The sequence below is a fragment of the Acomys minous genome (assembly GCF_964271855.1).
Source record: "Acomys minous genome assembly, chromosome: 2".
In the NCBI taxonomy this organism is placed as follows: Eukaryota; Metazoa; Chordata; class Mammalia; order Rodentia; family Muridae; genus Acomys; species Acomys minous.
The window spans coordinates 85,880,146-85,888,091 of record NC_140484.1 but is presented as its reverse complement, the minus strand read 5'-3'; the positions used below and the strand labels follow the sequence as shown (position 1 = coordinate 85,888,091).

Below are 7,946 nucleotides of genomic sequence, written 5' to 3'. Positions count from 1 at the left end.
ATTCTTCCGTCAAGCCCGGCCATAGGCCCTCCACAGAGGGCTCAGGCAGGGCCTCACCCATTAGGCCACTCCCCCAGCCCCTCCCTGGGGGGGGGGGTGTTCTGACAAGCGGCCGTTTTGCTGAGCTGCATCCCAGCTCTCTGCTAGATTCCGCCTGTGTAAAATAGGTGCATATTCTTGTGCGCACAGGTGAGTTTATGTCGGGGTCAGAGGTCAGGGTTGGGTGCCTTTCTCAATAGTTCTCCATGTAAACGGTTTTTAATTTTTTTTTTCAAAGTCTTGCTTACTATTGTTGGATAATGTGTCTGTATGACAGGTGGGTGTGAGGGTAGGGACAGAGGTGTCCTAAGTGCATGGGCCCCTGAGATCAGACGGCTACTTTCAGCATTCAGTCCTCTCTTTCCAGCATGGTTGCCTGCGGATTGAACTCACACTGTCAGGCTTGCACGGCAAGGGCTGTTGTGTGCCGAATCACCACTCTCATTGGTTTCTCTTGGCTGCCTGACCAACGAGCACCCGGACTCTGCCAGTCTCCGTCCCCAGTGGTGCTGGGGTGACAGGCACTTGCCTCTGTGCCCAATGCTCTACACATGTGGTGGGGATCAGACTCAAGCCTTTGCCTGCATGCCAAGAACTTGACCCAGGGAGCTGTACCTGTAGCCTCACTCCTTTTTTCTTTTTTAAAGATTTATTCGGGGCTGGAGAGATGGCTCAGTGGTTAAGAGCACTGCCTGCTCTTCCAAAGGACCCTGGTTCGATTCCCAGCACCCACATGGCAGCTCACAACTGTCTGTAACTCCAAGATCTGACACCCCCCACACCAATGTACACAAATTAAAATTAAATGAATATTTAAAAAAAAAAATAAAGATTTATTCATTCTATGTAGAGGAGTGTCCTATCTGCATGTACACATGCAGGCCAGAAGAGGGCGCCAGAGCTCATTATAGATGGTTGTGAGCCACCATGTGGTTGCTGGGAATTGAACTCAGGACCTCTGGAAGAACAGACAGTGCTCTTAACCCCTGAGCCATCTCTCCACTTCACTGAGTTTCCCCCGGCTGGCAGGGGACTTGTAATCCGCCTGCTTCCATCAGACCCAGCTAAACGTTCTCTTCTGCCCCGCAGGTCTTGTGAACATGTGTCCTCTGCCTGCAAACACGGGTCTGGTAAGGCTTCTTTGTCCCCGATGCCAGGCATGAACCTTAAGTCTCTGTCCTGGATTCCACCATGGGCTCACCGTCAGCTCCTACACACAGGGGAACAGGCAAAGACTTGGCGTGGACTGTGTCTCTCTGGTCTCTGACGCCTGTCTCCTCTGTAGAGAGGACCTCAGAGTTACCCACGGTCTGTGGTCAAGCCTCACCCGCCTGGACTGTGGCTTCCTCATCTCTGCAGACCTCAGTCACACCTCCAGGAGGCCTTTACAGTGGCGCTCGGAGCCTTCCTCAACTGAGTCACATGGGAGCCTTCCTCAACTGAGTCACATGGGGGGATTGTTTGGCCGTGCTCACGGATGAAGCTGACCATCGCGCCGCCTGCCAAACCACCAAGGTAAACGTCGCCAGGATGCTGGCCTCAGAGCCCACGTTCTCCACCACTGAGCCTGGCTTGCCTCAGCTGAAAGTGCCAGTCACTCTGATCCTTGCTATGTTCATCTGTTGGCTTGGATAGTATTGTGTCCTATCCACAGCCGGGTGTGGCTGTGCACACCTTTAATCCAGCACTCGGGACACAGAGGCAGGCACACCTCTGAGTTCGAGGCCAGCCTGGTCTACAGAGCGAGTTTCAGGACAGAGAAATCCTGTCTCGAAAAACCAAAGCCAGACAAAAACCAAAACTAAATGACAAACAACCATCACTCATCGAACTCACCCCCACATTTTGGGAGTGGGGTGTCATTGTTCTCTTTTGGGGGCCCTAAGAAAATTGGGATAAAGGTCAAGTCCTGGGAGAGCTAGCTGTTTCTCTCACTGTCCAGGATCTGTGTAACCAGAAAGTACAGGGCTTAGCTGAAGTCTGGCTGAAGCAATCTGTGAGGCTGGAACCAACTGGGGTCGGGCGCTTTGAAGCCGTCCTGGAAGCAAGTTGTGATGAAACAGCGCCATGGCAGTCTGTGAGGCTGCAGCTAGCAGGATGCCAGAATAAGTGTCTCAGCATCTTAGTGTGCTTCTCAGCATCCTCGAGGGTGAATCTTGTTGGAGCCGTTTTAACTTCACTGGTTTCTGGCCCTTATATCCTGTAATATACACTTTTGCATAAACATAAGAAAAGGAATGTGCAGTGGACACAATTTAGCTAAAGATGCTTATTGTGGTTGCGAGCCACCATGTGGTTGCTGGGAATTGAACTCAGGACCTCTAGAAGAGCAGCCAATGCTCTGAGCCATCTCTCCAGCCCCTCTTTTTTCTTTTTTTTTAAAGATGTATTTATTATGTATATGGTGTTCTGCCTGCAGGCCACAAGAGGGCATCAGATCCCAGTATAGATAGTTGTGAGCCACCATGTGGTTTCTTTTTTTTTTTTTTTTTTTTTTAAGATTTATTTATTATGTATACAGTGTTCTACCTGCATGTACACCTGCAGGCCAGAAGAGGGCATCAGATCACATTATAGATGGTTGTGAGCCACCATGTGGTTTCTGGGAATTGAACTTAAGACCTCTGGAAGAGCAGTCAGTGCTCTTAACAGCTGAGCCATCTCTCCAGCCAGAGTTTTCCATTTTTTAAATATGGAATAAATTCCTCCAAATTTCTTCTTTTTAATGGAGACTTTATTATTTAAACTTAATCTATCTTCCTATGGCTGTCTATGTTCAGACTAGGACAGCCCGCCGCGCCAAGCTTGGGAGACCCTGTAGCAGCTTTCCACCCTGCCAAGCTTCCGGCCGGAAGAGCGCCAGTGACTTCAGCGATTCCTTTTGCTCTCGGCCTCGCTGCAGTTTGTCCGTTCGTTGAAGATCTTGCAGGCGGCTTTGGTGCGCCGCCGCCACCACCACCACCACCGAGCTTCTAAAGGAGCCGCCTTTTGTTTTCGCCCTCTGCACTGGGCAGGGAGCAGCTGTGCCTGCTGCCCAGCTCTGGGAAGTTTGCACTGCAGCGTAACCCATCGACTTTTCAGTTGCTAGGAAACCGGCTCTGTGTCTCAGAACTTTTGGTCTAATGCCTAAATCTAGTGTATAAGCTTGGGTTCTGTTTAAGTCCTTGCCCCAGTTTCAGTATGCCAAATGCCTATTTAAGGGTTGTTTTTTTTCTATGCCCGCTCTAGCTTCCAAATAATGGGATGGAGACCTGTTGCATTTATTAATTATTAATACTAATTAATAAATTATTAATAAGCTTCAAGCACTATGACTAGGCAGATATTGGTCCATTCTGACCCATCCCATCTCCAGTCACGTGCCTGGCTACCTTTCCCTGGCCACCTCTGCTCCATCGTTGTCCAAAAGTGCGCAGGCCATTTTATAACGAACTTGTGGCCTTCTAAGAGGGTGTGCTATCTTCTAATTTGATTGGGTGGGCTAAGGAGCAATCACAGGGGGCGTAAGCTGCCATATATGATCACCTCAGCGGCTGATTGGCCCAGATCTTTCCTGCAAGGGCTTTCCGGGTCCAGCTAGGATTGGCTGGAGGTGGCCAGTGCCTGCGGGGGCGCCATGACTTCTGCCCTGGCGTCTTGGGCCTTTTAGCGATGTCTGACCCTCTCACCTGGGACCCCGAGACTGGGAATGGAAGTCCCGTCTCCTGTCTCCTCTGCCCAGTCATTGGCGCTTCAGCTTTTTTTTTTTATTAGCCAATCAGAGACAATTGGGGAGTAACCTTTTACACTACATTGAGATAGGAAATTCCTCAATAGCAGTGACCATAGCAGAATCTGCTAGCGTTTAGCTCACTGCCGGCTCAGCACCTAAAGGTCTCATACACAGAGACCACCTTAACACAAAGTGATGAAGGCCACCTCCACACCAGGGCCGGGGGTCGGGTGGGGATAGACAAGAGGACCAGATGTTCAAAGTTATCCTCTGCTACACAGCGGGTTTGGGGCGAGCCTGGAACAAGGAGATGCTCGCTCAGTGGCTAAGAGCACTCGACAGTCAAGCGTGAGGACCTGGGTTAGAGTCCCCTGCACCCATGCAAAAAGCCCAGCGTAGCTGCACATGCGTGTGAGCCTAGGGTGGGTGACAGACAGGGGCTCATCCCAGCTCCCTAGACAGCCAGCCATATGATGAGCCTTCAGTTCAGCGAGAGACCCCATCTTAAGTGAACGTGGCAGTGATAGAGGCAGGCAGTTCATCTCCTGTTCTAGCCCTGCGTAAGAACACCCTCACACTACTGCATGAACATACACAGGAGATGCACACACCTGCACACTCAAGTGCGTGCAACACACACCAACCTCCCCCCAAAACAATCCTCAAAACAAATTCTATATCAGTGTTTTAGGTATACCACATTTTCTTTTATGTATTTGTTTGTTTGTTTTTCGAGACAGGGTTTCTCTGTGTAACTCTGCCTCTCCTGGAACTCACAGAGGTCTGTCTGCCTCTGCCTCCCCGAGTGCTGGGGTTACAGGCATGTGCCACCACACCCGGCTTCTTTCTTTTTTTTTTGCATGTGTCTTTGTTTTTGAGACAAGGTCTCTACATAGGCCTGGCTGTGCTGGAGCTCACTGTCTAGAACGGGCTGGGCTCAAACTCACAGTGATCCACCTACCTCTGCCTCCCAAAAGTTGGCATTGTAGGTGTGTCCCATTACACCTGGTTAACACAATTTTCTGGATTATTACATCTGTTGTTGGACATTTGAGTTGTTCACACATTTTTTCCTATTAACTGCTGTGACCAAAATTTCATTTTTTTCATTGAAATTCTCTTTGGTGTATATGAGAGAGAGAGAGAGAGAGAGAGAGAGAGAGAGAGAGAGAGAGAGCGCAATTTTTTTTCTTCTCACATGTAATTCAGGTCATCAGTATTGGCAGTCAGCATCTGTGCTTTCTGACATTAACATTAAAAATATACATAGCCACCAGGCGTGCAGCTCACATCCAGAGCATTGAAATTACAGTCACGGAAGTACACACATAAAGCTGCTCAAGACAGCCATGGCTATACAGAGAAACCCCATCTAAATAAACAAACAAACAAACAAACAAATAAATAGAAAGTTGCTTGGTCAAAAATCGCTTAAAGTTATTTTTTTCAAAAACCCCTCCCAAAAAATATATACAGTTGTTTTTGGATGCTCCTACAAACTGCCCTTCCTTAATGCCTTTCTTCCCAATAGTGTGCCCCACACTGGCCTCCAGGGGGCACCAGGCATTCCCCCAGGCCTCAGTTACACAGATTTCCTCCCGTTTTAAATCTTTGGTTTGTGGCCAGTGAGATGGCTCAGCAGGTAAAGGTTCCTGACGCCGAGCCTGACAATCTCAGTTCGATCGCCTGAGCCACAGAGTAAAAGAAGAGGGTCGTCTCCTAAAAGGGGTCATCTGACCTCCACGAAAGCAGGTGCATGCACACAATGGATAAACACATGTAACTTCAAAAAGCAAGGAAAATTCCCTTGTTCTCTCTCTCTCTCTCTCTCTCTCTCTCTATATATATATATATATATATATATATATATATATATAGTGTGTATAGTCTATATACATATATAATATATCTATATATACACACATTTATGTACTGTATTATTCATGTATGAGGCCTGTGTAGGCTACATTACAAAATGTTGCTTATAATTTTAAAAAAATGCACTGGGCTGCAGAGGTGGGCTGCACAGCAGCTAAAAGTATTGACTGCTTTTCCAGAGAACCCCAGGTTCAATTCCAAGGAGCAACATGTTGGTTCACAACTACGCATAACTGTAAGTCCAACTCCAGAGACTCTGGCGGGCCTCCCTAAGCACCAGGCCCACGTGTGGTGCAGCTATTCATGTAGGCAAAACAGACATATGCATAAAATAAAAAAAGTTGTTTGTTTTTTTTTAAGCATTAGCCAGGCGTGGTGGTGGGGCACGCCTTTAATCCCAGCCCTTGGGAGGCAGAAGCAAGTGGATCTCTGTGAGTTAAAGGACAGCCTGGTCTACAAAGTGAGTCCAGGACAGCCAGGGTGACACAGAGAAACCCTGCCTAAAAAACAAAACAAAACATGCCTATAGATGCTTATTAAATCAGATTAAAGCATAAAATGAAGAAGACCTCAGTGCATGTAAAAATCAATACTTAACCCGTTTCATGTTTATGTGGTCATGTGTTTCATCAACCTTACCTGCTGCTACGTCAAAATGAATGGCCTTCGAACCCTGAGTTTAAGGGACAGTCGTTAAAGACAGCTTTTATTTTGACTTTTTTTTAAGTCTACCCTCTTTTTTCTTTAAGATTTATTTATTTTATTATTTACACACTATTCTGCCCACATGTGTGCCTGCCTACCAGAAGGGGGCACCAGATCTCATTATAGATGGTTGTAAGCCACCATATGGTTGCTGGGATTTGAACTCTGGAAGAACAGTGTTCTTAACCTCTGAGCCATCTCCACAGCCCTATTTTGACTTTTTTTTTTTTTTTTTTTTTAGTTTTTCGAGACAGGGTTTCTCTGTGTAGCCTTGGCTGTCCTAGACTCGCTTGTAGTCCAGGCTGGCCTCGAACTCACAGTGATCCACCTGCCTCTGCCTCCCGAGTGCTGGGCTTAAAGGCATGTGCGCCACCATGCCCGGCCTATTTTGACTTTTAGATGAACAAACAAGCGCGTCCTCCACCCCTGAAGTGCATGGGATTCCCAGACGACGATGAGAAAGAACTAGTGAAGGGCACAGGATCTGGACTGCAGCACTGAAGAACCAGAAGCCAGAGGGAGGAGGTGATGCTCAGCAGGACGCTTCCGCTCGCCCACCACAAAAAACAAAACAAAACAAAAACGTGTTTCCTTTTTTATTTTTTATTATTTATTTATTTATTTATTTATTTGAGACAGGGTTTCTCTATGTAGCCCTGGCTGTCCTGAACTCACTCTGTAGACCAGGCTGGCCTTGAGCTCACCGTGATCCACCACCCGCCGCTGCCTCTGAGTGCTGCGATTCATGGCATGCGCCACCACCGCCTGGCCAGAAATGAGGAGTTTTACGGAAAGATTGAGTCAGTGGAGGAAGAAAGCTTCCCAGGGGCCTGCAAATTTCCCCTTGGGTCCCCTTGGCCCCTAACCTTTGCTTGAGCAAGAACTGGCAAAAGGGAACGAGGCGTGGCAGTGGTCAGCCTGGGCCCTGAGGAGCTGGAATCCCGATCCCAAGGCTGCTGCCTTGCCCGGGTCACATCTGCCAAACAGTCCTGCAGCCTCTCGCTCATCCCGGCTAATTTGATCAGCAACAAAATGGAAAGCCCAAAATCAAAGCCAGCAGAAAAGAGGCAAGACTTGATCCAGACGTGCAGTTGGGTCTTAATCTCCTTTCTCTTCTGTGGTACGCGTGTGAGGAGGCAAGGGTTGGGGCGCGCAGAATCCCATGCGGGACAACGGGAATAGTGATGTGACCTTTCTAACTGCTGCAGCAATTGGGGCCTCACTCTGTAGGTGGCCTGCCCTGCTCCCAGAGGAGCTCACACCCCCGCGAGGCACAATCATGGAAACTTCCCTTCGACCAGGAAGCCAAAGAGGAAGTCAGGCTGGGGGCGGGGGGGGGGGGGGGGGCGGGTAGGGTGGGGGCGACACAAGAAAGGACAGAGTAGTCAGAGGCTCCAGGAACAGGGCTTGAAGGGAGAGATCCTGAGAGACCTGGTGTGGCCACTGTGAGGCTGTACCCAGGACAGGAACGCTGGGAGACTCCAGTGTATGGGGTTGGATACTGAAGCACAGAAGGAACCCTCAGGCCAGAGGAGCCCCCAGGCCGGGTCCCTCATTGTATGTGCTGACCCCCCAGGGTCCCAGGGTGGCGCTTGGAGCAGGACAGCCAGTG

The 7,946-nt window shown here is 48.9% G+C and overlaps 1 long non-coding RNA gene across 1 annotated transcript; it reads left to right on the top strand.

The window, feature by feature from the left end:
• On the top strand, positions 1-3,338 carry LOC311588495. Its single transcript, XR_014776222.1, has 3 exons — positions 1-189; positions 1,129-1,554; positions 2,820-3,338. It is a non-coding gene; the product is annotated as an uncharacterized lncRNA (long non-coding RNA).
• The last annotated feature ends 4,608 nt before the right edge of the window (positions 3,339-7,946 follow it).